Here is a 12326-nt window from a genome sequence, read left to right as displayed (position 1 = left end):
TTTTTCCTTCTGCTCCTCTCACGGCCCCCGTGTCTCTCTGCCCGTTTTAGCCTTCTGTTGCTTAGCTGCCCCTGCATTTCTGTGACCTTTCTACCCTTTCTTGTGACCTTTGTGCCCTCTGTGCCACTCGCTTCCCCCCGTTTTTTGTGCCCTTTCTTGGGAACTTTCAGCCTCTGTGGCACTCGTTTCCCCCCGTTTGTTGTGACCTTTCTACCCTTTCTTGTGACCTTTGTGCCCTCTGTGCCACTAGTTTCCCCCTGTTTTTTGTGACATTTCTGCCCTTTCTTGTGACCTTTCTGCCTCTGTGCCACAAGTTTCCCCCGTTTTTTGTGACCTTTCTGCCCTTTCTTGTGAGACCACAGACCTTGGTCCACTGTCGTCACTCTCCCCACAGCACTGTGGCAAGCTGCTTGCCTTCTGCCATACAACCCTCTGCCTCAGGGTTCGAGCCTCCCCTCAGCCCGCTCCCGCCCGGGCCAGTGGCACTTTAATTTAATTTGTTTCTCCTTCTCATATCCCCTCTCAGTCTGCTCTGCTATTTCTAATTTGTTTCTTATTTTTATTCTGCCCGCACTCCCTGCCTACTTTCCCGCCGGGTCTTCCCCCTCCCATCCCGCCCCGCTCCCGCCTCTCAGCCAATAGTCCCTCCCCTTCCCCTATATACGTCGGCCGCTAGGCGGTCGCGCAGCGGACGCGCCAAAGGCAAGCCCGTCTGTGCCCATCCGCGCCTGGACCGCACCCAGCGCCAGAACCCTTGGCCCCCAGAAACACCATGACGCCCGTCTGCACTACGACACCAACACCCTCCACGCACTCAACCCTGGTCGAGAACACACCTGCTACCGGGCAACCCCGAAGCGCACCCAAGGACCCTTCTCCTGCTGGAGCTGCAAGTTCTCCAGCATCCGGCCAGCCACACCGCCCACCAAGGAACCCAACTACCTCAGATGCATCCTCCTCAACACCCGCTCCGCCCGCAAACACGCCATCGAGCTCTGGGACCTCCTAGACTCTACCTCCCCTGACGTCGCCTTCCTGACAGAGACCTGGCTGAACCCTACCTCCACACCCGACATTGCCATCGCATCCCAGAAGGATACAAGATCAAGCGCAGGGACCGCACCAACGGAACAGGAGGAGGAATCGCCATCGTCCACAGGAACACCCTCAAAGTATCGACCAACGCCGACGACACCATCAGCACCGCCGAACAAATGTACTTCCAGATCCACACCGATCCCAATACCACCATCAGAGGAACCCTCATCTACAGACCCCCGGACCCCGACCACAGTTCAGCGACTCCATCACAGACTTCATCAGGACGCACGCCCTCCCCTCCACGGACTACATCCTCCTAAGAGACCTGAACTTTCATCTCGAAAACAACAACAACACCAACTCCACCACCCTGCTCGACAACCTCTCCAACCTCGGACTCAGACAGCTCGTGACAACACCCACCCACATCGCCGGCCACACACTCGACCCCATCTTCACCGCAAGCCCCCACGTCTCCTTCAACCGCACCACCGAACCCCACTGAACCGACCACTACTGCATCCATTTCACCTTCAGGAAGCCCACCAAGCACCACCGCACCCAACTACTGCCTTGACGATGCTGGAGCAAAGTCACCGATGACCAGCTCACCACCGCCCTCACCCAGAACCCACCCACCGACACCACCGACCCCGACACCGCCGCCCGCAACCTCAGACAATGGATCGACGACTGTGCCAACACCCTCGCCCCGCTCAAGACACCGTCCAACAGCTACACCAGCAAGAAAGCCACCTGGTTCACCACCTCCAAAAGAACATGCCGAAAACTGGAGAAGAACTGGCTCCGCGAACGATCACCAGACCGCTACACCGCCCACAAGAACACCACCCGGAAACATCACCAACTCATTAGAGCCGCCAGGAGGGCCTCATTCAAGGACCGCCTTGACAATGCACACAATAGCAAGGAGCTCTTCAACATCGTGAAGGAACTCTCCAACCCCAGCTCCAACGTCAACGACACCCCGCCGTCACAACACCTATGCGACTCTCTGGCTACCTTCTTCCACCTCAAGATCACAAACATCCACGACAGCTTCAAACCACGACTGCCCGACGACCACCGCCCCCACCACCACCACACGCACCAACCATCTACTCTCCTAGACAAGCGTCAACGACAAGGACACCATCGATATCATGAAGACCATCCACTCCGGCTCACTGCTAGACCCATGCCCCCACCACATCTTCAACAAAGCCAGCGCATCCATCGCACCCCATCTCAGCAAGGCCATCAAAATTTCCTTCGAGACAGCTACCTTCCCGGAAAGCTGGAAACACGCCGAGATCAACGCCTTACTCAAGAAACCAAAGGCGGTCCCCAAGGACCTCAAGAACTTCCGGCCCATCTCCCTGCTCCCATTTCCGGCCAAGGTCACCGAGAAAATAGTCAACAAACAGTTGACCCGCTACCTTGAAGACAATGACATCCTGGACCCATCCCAGTCCGGTTTCCGCAGCAACCACAGCACCGAAACCACCCTCATCGCCGCCACGGATGACATCAGGACCCTCTTGGACAACGGAGAAACAGCAGCCCTCATCCTCCTGGACTTATCAGCCACCTTTGACACAGTCTGCCACCGCACCCTACGCATACGCCTACACAACGCTGGAATCCAAGGGAAGGCCCTGGACTGGACCACATCCTACCTCACCGGCAGAACCCAGAGCGTCTGCCTCCCCTCCTTCCACTCCAATGCCACCGAGATCATCTGCGGCGTTCCCCAGGGCTCCTCCCTCAGCCCAACGCTGTTCAACATCTACATGGCACCCCTCGCCCACGTCGCCGTCGACACAACCTCAACATCATCTCCTACGCCAACGACACCCAGCCGATCATCTCCCTCACCAAAGACCCTCACACGGCAAAACCAACCTCCACGAAGGAATGAAGGCCGTCGCCGACTGGATGAGGATCAGTCGACTGAAGGTGAACTTGGACAAGACGGAGGTCCTTATTCTCGAGTCCACACCCTCGACTGGGACGACTCCTGGTGGCCGACAGCACTGGGAACCGCGCCGACTCCCACAGACCATGCACGCAACCTAGGGGTCGTCCTCGACTCCACCCTCACCATGACTAAGAAGGTCAATGCCATCTCCTCCTCCTGCTTCAACACCCTCTGAATGTTACGCAGGATCTTCAAATGGATTCCCACTGAAACAAGAAGAACAGTCACCCAGGCCCTCGTGACCAGCAGACTGGACTACGGTAACGCCCTCTACGCAGGAGCATCGGCCAAACTCCTAAGACGGCTGCAATGCATCCAAAACGCCCCCGCCGCAGCCACGTCAGGAAAAATCAAGCAATGAAACATATAGAGAAAGATATAAAATATCATAATTTACACCCATTTGAGCAACAAGAAACTAGTGCGCTAACAAAGGCCCGCCTGCAAAGAGCGCCAGCGAGCTGCTCTGCCAATCCATGCAAACATAAGCAAATGCTCAATGTGTAGAGATAAGATCCAGCCCGGGCCAGCCGACTTGAGGCCACTTAGTGAGGGAGAGTGCTGCATGATTATTCAACAGCTGTGAGAGGGCCGGTCGACGTCGTCACTGAGGAAGAGCCGCGCTGCCTCACCATGGGGGCTGCAAAAGAACAACAGAACAAACACAGTGGACTGTGGCGGAATTCCAGGAGATGTGCCTTAAGGGGTTCTGAAGGAGAGACAAATACGTAAGTCATCATGTAACAGGAATGTGGTGCATTTTCCAGTAAGAAGACATTAGTGCCACACGCAGTGAAATGCTGTTGCTCATCTTATACAACAGCAAATGGCGAATAATTGTTCATGGAACACTGATTCATTTTTCTTTTTTTCGTTTTGTTTTCAATGACAGGGTGCATGTTTTTTGTGTCTGAACTGTATCATCGGGTTTAAGGACATAGTTAATATTTTGTTAGTCTAGGCAGCAATCCCTACATTTGTGCTTTTTACAATTGTTAGTATCACTAACTGTACGTAGTAGGCATGGTGAGTAGCCACAGTATGATTCACTGCAGAGGGTCACGTATTTCTTATATTTCTTGACACACACGTGTTTGTAAATTAACTCTGCCGCATGTTTAAAAGGATTGTTTCCACCTGTATTATTTATGACTAGTTTGCTATCAGTTTGCTTGGAGGATAACTTTGTTTGTTTTAGGGATGGTGTAATGGGGGGCGAAGCTGCCAACCTTGGACCATGGTGTGAATATGCTGGTTTCCACTCTGGATCTTATCTCTACACATTGAGCATTTGCTTATGTTTGCATGGATTGGCAGAGCAGCTCGCTGGCGCTCTTCGCAGGTGGGCCCCTGTTAGTGCACTAGTTTCTTGTTGCTCAAATGGGTGTAAATTCTGATATTTTATATGTTTCTCTATATGTTTCATTGCTTGATTTTTGCTCGTGGTAAAGTGTCACTCATAGTCGTTAAAATGTCGCTCATCATTTTTTTGGGGGGAAAATATTTTTATTGCGAAATCATAAAAAGGCACAGGTTACATGGTTATCCAGACCTCTTTTTAGCCAAAGTTGATAACATGCAGGTTCCACGACAATACACAGCCATATGAGGCCCACATCCCGGAGGCTGGGCGGCGTAGGATCAGAGCATGTACAAAGAAAAGGTGTAGTTGCGCCTAAAGGATAAGGAATTATCGTTGTATTCGCTAGTTTTCCATTTTTGTGCATTTATACTATTTTAACGTTTAACAAGAACTAAAATCCCCAAGTACGGCATCATTAGTACAGAATTTAACGAGGCAGGTCAGTTATGCGAGGCCCATCAAAGGCACAGTCATTATAATACAGTTAAGACCTATGGGAATCACAGCTATTCACAATAATGCGTGTAAAGGAATATTTGCGTGGTTGCGTAGGGCCTTCACACCGGATCTAAACCCTCCAGCTCGGCTCCCTCCCCAGCACACTCAGACTCCGATTCAGCCGGGGTGAATAATTCAGCGCTGGTGGCATCCGAATCATCATCCGCCAACCCCTCCATGCACAACATCCTCCAAGCAAGCAGATCATCCTGTAGCTTCTCATCTCTGCGAGTGCGCTGCATTTGCATCTCCTCAGCCAGGGCCCATTCTCTAGCATCCCTCAACCATAAGGAAATCTCGGGCGCTCTCTGACCCATCCAGGTGATAGCTACTCGCCTCCTCGCCAAAACTAGCAACAGTTGCAAGAATTTATAAGACAGCTTCTTCTTTCTAGGTTTGGGCACCAGCGCCAGGAGACAATGGAGCGGGTCTAGGAGAATTCCGATTTTCGCGGCCCGAGCAATGTGGGCCACCACCTCCCCCCAGAAGCCATGAACCAGAGGGCATTCCCACGCCAGATGGAGAAAACCCGCCCTCTGAGCTCCACACCTAGGACAATTGTGTTGTCTATCTGCCGATATGCGATTCAGAGAGACAGGGGTCATATAGGTACGATGAACAAAGTTGAAATGTATAAGTTTAAAACATGCATTACAGGAGACCTTACGGGTCAAAAGCCTGATTCTTTTCCGTTGTTCAGGCACCAGCTCCACCCCCAAGTCTGCCTCCCAGGCCGCCCAAGCCGGTGCGGTCGGGGGGGTCGAGTCTCGACGCATGGCGGAGTAGAGCAGGGAAATCAGCCGTTTCCCTCTCCCACAGGATAAAATAATATCAAGAGTATAGGTAAGCGGAGGTGCTTCCGGGTATATGGGCCACGTTGTTCTGGCAATGTCCCGGAGGCCTCTGTAGTGGAGGTACTGTCCCCCACCGAGATCAAAGGACTCCATGGCACGTTCAAAGGACACAAAGGTGTCGTCTGGATAGAGGTCTGCTAAAGTCTCGCATCCTCCACAGCGCCACTCTCGGTAGGACATGTTCTCCTCCAAGCGGAGCACCGGGGCCAAGATCCACACTGGAAGCTCCCTATGGAACGGAGCCTTTCTCAGTACCTTTTTGACAAATCGCTGCCAAATTCCCGCAGTGGGTGCACCACATAGGGTAGAGTTTCATCGGCGCCTCGACCCTGCATCAAGGCCTCCCTCAGAGCCTTTTCGTTCGCCATACCTGCCAGCAGTGTCATTTCCCAGTTGTCTTCATCAGCGAACCACTTAGCGGCTGGGAGAAGCTGTGCTGCGTAGTAATACAAATCAAATCTCGGTGCTTCCAGGCCTCCCTCCTCCCAACACTGTGTCACCGTGCGCAAAGCCACTCTACTACGCCCGCCCGCCCAAAGCAGGGATGTAAGGAGTGAGTCAAGTGTACGAAACACTCGGGGGGCAATGGACACAGGGTATTCTGTAATACATACAAAATCCTGGGGAGCATCACCATTTTGGCGATCGCCAATCTTCCCATAAGAGAAAGAGGAAGCGTGTTCCAAAAGGTAACAGATTTGTGGAGAGCCCGGAGGACCCTGTCGACCTTGTAAGTCAGGAGGGCCTTGTCAGATGCGGCCACCTGAATGCCAAGGTATCGGAACGCTTCCCGCTCACAACGCAGACCCAAGTGCGGCATATCCACGCTCGGGTCCGGAGTACAACCCATCAACGGGAAGACCAGGGACTTATTAAGATTGATACGCAACCCTGAGGCCGCACTAAAGCGGTCAAGGGTCCGCATCAAGGCAGGGAGGGCCTCAGAGGGGGAGGTCAGATAGAACAGCGCGTCATCAGCGTAGAGTGAGACCACATTAATAGTGGCACCCACCGCTATCCCCCATTGCTGTAGCTCAGCGCGGGCGGTGACGGCGAGGGGCTCAATCGGGAGAGCGAACAGTAGAGGGGAGAGAGGGCAACCCTGTCGGGTGCCTCTCTCCAATGGCCAATCCTCCGAACGGGCCGACCCTAGCCTGACCCTGGCCCGGGGCGCCCCATAGAGCACTCGAACCCAGTCACGAAATCTAGGTCCGAAACCCGTTTTCTGGAGCACTTGCATTAAATACCCCCAATGTACGGTATCAAATGCTTTAGCCAAATCAATGGACACCAACACATGCGGACCCTCTCTTCCCCGCACTTCATGTAGGACATGATTCAGGCGGCACAGATTCATCGCCGTGTTGCGACCCGGAATAAATCCGCACTGATCCGAGTGGATCAGACGAGTCATTTGCGGGCGAGTCGAGTGGCCAACAGCTTAGTGAGGATTTTCGCATCTGTATTAATCAAGGTGATAGGGCGGAACGCCGCGGGATCACTACTATCACCGCCCGGTTTCAAAATCATGCAGACTTCCCCCTGATTCATGGTGGGCGGAAGGGTGCCCTTATTCAGAGCTTCATCATAAACTTGCAACAGGAGAGGGGCCAAGACGTTCCTGAATGAGTGATAAAATTCTGCCGGGAATCGGTCCCCGCCAGGGGTTTTGGCACGAGGGAGGGCGGCAATTGCCGCGGTAATCTCACCCAGCGTGAGCTTAGTATCAAGTTCCTTTACCACGGCCTCCGGGAGGGTCTGGAGGCCCAGATCCTCCAGGTACGAGCGATAAGAATCCTCCGTAACCAATGGGTCAGCCTCATACACGGTCTGCAGGTGGGACCGGAGGACCTCAAGGATATCAGACTCCGAGTGGACCATTACCCCACTCGAGTTTCGCAGAGCAACTATCCTTTCAGGTGCAAACTCACGGCGAAGGATCCAGGCCAACAAGCGGCCAGATTTATCACCCTCGCGGTGGAGACGTTGCCTATATTGGCCCAACGTAAATTTGTCTCGGCGGGTGAGGACGTCATGTATCGAAACCTGAGCTTCCTTCTCCGTCCGTTGCTCTAATGTGTCTGGATCCGAACGGGACTGGGCACGTTGGAGCACAACCTCTGCATCGTGCAGTTCAGACAACATTTGTTTCCGGACCCCGTAAGTGAGGCCCATACATGCTCCACGTACCACCGCCTTCAAGGCTTCCCATTTAGTAGAGTAGGGCAGACCATCGCTCCCCCAGTTCAGCTCTAGGTAGTCCGACAGTGATGCCGCCACATGGTCCTTGCCCACCGGATCCTGAAGAATGTCAGTAGGCATTCGCCAGGTACGGGGACGAGCCTGATTCGCCCACTGCGCCATGCACGTCACTGGGGCATGGTCCGATAAGTATCGAGCCTGATGTGTAACCGTCAAGGTGAGAGACGGAGTGAGATTAGCTGCAAGAATACGGTCCAGTCTACTATGGGTACCATGTGTCAGAGTGTAACACGTGTAGAGCTTCTGGAGAGGATGACAAGCACGCCACACGTCTAGTGCCCCAAGATTGTGCATCACTTCCCGAAGACGCGCCGTCATACGGGGCTTAGTGCCCGATCTGGGCTGGTGACGGTCCAACTCAGGATGCAACACGCAGTTAAAATCCCCAAACCAAAGGAGGGGTGCGTCCAAATCCGGGGCAATAAGATCCTGGATTCGGGAAAAAAAGGTCGGATCATCGGTGTTTGGTGCATAGGTGTTGAGGAGTAAGAAGTCCTTATCATCTAATCGAAGCCGCACTAACAGATACCTGCCATCAACGTCCGCTTCAATTGGACAGTGCAAGGAATCCCTGGGGCCACCCAAATGAGGACCCCCCTGGCATACGTGGAGAAGGAGGAACGGTAGACCCGACCCCTCCACTTCTTGGATAGCCGCTATGCGCCGTCTTCGTCTAAATGGGTCTCCTGTAAACAGGCTACCGAGACCCCATGTCGTTTAAAGGAAGAGAGGACTCTGTGTCTCTTGGTGCAAGTACCCAAGCCACGCACATTCCAAGTTAAAAATGTAAAACCCATGGTCGATGATTACGCCCGTGTGGGGCACCACACATGTACAACACGACCTGTCTCTGCTCGGCCCCCATTCTAGGCAGACCGGACTGGGTAGCCCTGTCAGAGAGCCACACATAATTCGGATACCACATACATATGATGCCAGTAACAACTTCTTCACAAACCTCAATCCACCCCCCAAAAACCCCAGAACACAGAACTCTTGCAAAAACAGGTTCCCCCCCACCCACGAGCAAAAGGATAGCAACAATGAAAAAAGCCACCCCGCCCTTCCCTTGCCAGTGCCAGGACGTACACAGCCACCCCATACAACTCACTCAACACACACTCACACACAGCAAACCAAACCCACCCACCCTCCCCCCCAGCACCCTGAAAGACCCAGTGGTCTCAAGACAGTTCCCGGGCATGTCTTCTTATATCAATAAGCAGTACGGGTAACATGTTACTCAGAAAGAAAGTTGAGCCCCACTCCCGCCTCGCTCCTTAGGCCATAGGGGCGCAAGTTCTCTATTGTGGCTAGATATCCAACACCCTCAGTGTCAATGAAAGGCAGTGGTGGACTACCAAAGTGTCAAGTCGAGGTGCCCCAACACTGAGGATGACAGCAGGCACAGCAATATACAACAAAAATCATTAAGTTATTCCAACCTTGGTTCAGAGAAGGCAGTCTCCGGGACCACCGGGGCTGCAGAGTCGGTATCAAGCGGCGTCTCCTGCAAGGTGTCCGGGACCAAAATTTCACCAGGGACAGGGACAGGGACCTCGGGCGACCCCGGTCCCGCCCCAGCGGTGATGTTTCCATATGCATAGCGCCGTCCGCCCCCACCATAACTCAAGTCACGGGAGGACCGCGGGATCCAGACCGGCGCCTTCCCCGACCTCGGCGCTTCCTCTGTGGTCTGGTTCCCCAAGTTTCTCGAGGGCCACCACGCTCACCTGGGGGCAGATCATCTCCTCTGATCTCAAGCCACTCCCAGACTTCCGCAGGCGTCTCGAAGAAGTGTGCTCGGCCCTGGGAGAGCACCTTAAGTTTGGCTGGGTATAAAAGCATGTACTGGAGTTTCTTTTCGCGGAGCTTTTGTTTAACTCCCAGGTAGGATTTTCTCTGGTCCTGCACCTGTTGGGTATAGTCAGGGTATATTGACACGCGACTGTTCTCAATTGTTAGCGACTCCGTTTCCCTTGCAGCCCGCAAGATGCAGTCACGGTCCTTATAGTTTAGGATCTTTGCAATGAGGGCCCTAGGAGGTTCGCCCAGGCGCGGAGGGGGCACAAGGGCTCTATGTGCTTGCTCCACGACGAAGACGTTGGACAAACCAGCCGGGCACAGGTGAGTGCGGATCCAGGTTTCCAGGAAGCGTTCAGCGTTTCCCGCCTCCAATCGCTCCGGTACCCCCAGGACCCTGATGTTGCTGCGACGGGCCCTTCCTTCCGCATCCTCGGCGCGTCTCTCCAATGCGCGGGTAGTAGATGTAAGCTGCGCAACTGATTTTTGCAAAGATGCAACCTCAATTTGCAATTGCGTGATATTGCCCTCTGCGTCCGAAACCTTGTCTGCCACCTTGCGGAGGTCGGTCCAGAGTAGGTTTACATCTATAGAGACAGTCTCTATCTGTTGCTCCAGGGCAGAGTGGGACCCCTGAATAGCCTTCAAGATTTCAGCTCTAGACGGTTCCGCAGGACCCTCACTCCCGTCTTCAGGCCCCGTCTGACGTGTGATCCTCTGTGATTGCAGACGTGGAGTAGTATATTGGACAATAGTGTTAGGTTGGGAGACTTTAAAAGATCGATCTTTACTGGTCGTCATGGCATGAGGTAGGTGCTGCGCCTATCCAGCGCGCTCCAAAGGGTTCACCCAAGGCCCCACCGGTCAGAGAGAGAATATGCGAGTGGGCCCAAGTCAGGGATAGCAGGGACAATAAGGCCACACCAGGGCTCGCGGCAACCGCAGTGAAGGCAGTGTTCGAGGCAGTCCAGGCGATCCAGCAATAAGGACAGAATGGAGGCAGCGTGCTCTCCTCTCCCCCTCAATGCCGGGAGCGCAGTGGTGGTCAGAGTCCGGCACTCGCCGAGGCAACAAGGAGGGGGACGGTCGGCACGCACACCAAATCACTTCACGTTCTTCCCCACACCTCCAGTTGGCAATAGTCCGGCTCTCGGGGTCCCAGGAGCACCCCCCGGAAGAGCACACAGCCGCAGCTCCCGTCGTGACAGAGGTCTCCCCAGCCATGTGCACCCACAGCACCACCTAGGAATCGCCTGAATGCACAGTCAAAATGGCGGGCGAGCGGGGGAGGGGTATTAGCGTGGTCGCATCACCCGAGGCGCCGTGCCCCGTGTCCCCCCCAGAGTAGCGAAGCACCAGTAACCCCCAGGGGGGCGCAAATCAGTCTGCAGTCCGGGGGGGGAGGGAGGGAAGCAAGTCCGCAGCGTACATGTGTGGGGCACAGTGAAGGAATCAGGCCAGACCGGCCGCCCAATATTACAGGATCTGCTCCTCTGGATGTACGTCTGTATCAGGGGTCAGGGCAACAGCACTCACGCTCTCCCCGTGGCCTGTGAATTCCTCAAGGCCGCGGAGGCCAGCCAGGCGAGGATGTATGACGTTACAACGCATACTTTTACAACGACTACCATTACAACAAATTTTTTACAACGCAAAAACTTTTACAACGCATACCATTACAACGCAAGATTTTACAACGCAAGTACCTTTACAACGCATACCATTACAACGTAAATATTGGTAAGTATATAATATTTTTTTTAATATAAATTATTGTAAATTATTAAAATATAATTAAATTGTATTTAATTTTATTTAATTAATTTAATTTAAATATAATTTTAATTTATTTTTACAAATTAATCCTGTACCCCAAAAACCCAAAACTGACCCTGAACCCTAAAAATATTTTTTTTAATTTAAATTATTAAAATATAATTAATTTTTATTTAATTACATTTAATTAATTTAATTTAAATATAATTTTATTTTATTTTTACAAATTAACCCTGTACCCCAAAAACCCAAAACTGACCCTGAACCCTAAAAATATTTTTTTTAATTTAAATTATTAAAATATAATTAATTTTTATTTAATTACATTTAATTAATTTAATTTAAATATAATTTTATTTTATTTTTACAAATTAACCCTGTACCCCAAAAACCCCAAACTGTCCCTGAACCCTAAAAATACCCCTTTACCCAAAAACCCAAAACTAACCCTGAACCCTAAAAATACCCCTTTACCCAAAAACCCAAAACTGACCCTGAACCCTAAAAATACCCCTTTACCCAAAAACCCAAAACTGACCCTGAACCCTAAAAATACCACTTTACCCAAAAACTGAAAACTGACCCTGAACCCTAAAAATACCCCTTTACCCAAAAACTGAAAACTGACCCTGAACCCTAAAAATACCCCTTTACCCAAAAACTAAAAACTGACCCTGAACCCTAAAAATACCCCTTTACCCAAAAACTGAAAACTGACCCTGAACCCTAAAAATACCCCTTTACCCAA

This window comes from Lissotriton helveticus, chromosome 1_1, assembly GCF_964261635.1.
Source record: "Lissotriton helveticus chromosome 1_1, aLisHel1.1, whole genome shotgun sequence".
Taxonomy (NCBI): Eukaryota; Metazoa; Chordata; class Amphibia; order Caudata; family Salamandridae; genus Lissotriton; species Lissotriton helveticus.
Note: the sequence above shows the minus strand (reverse complement) of the source record.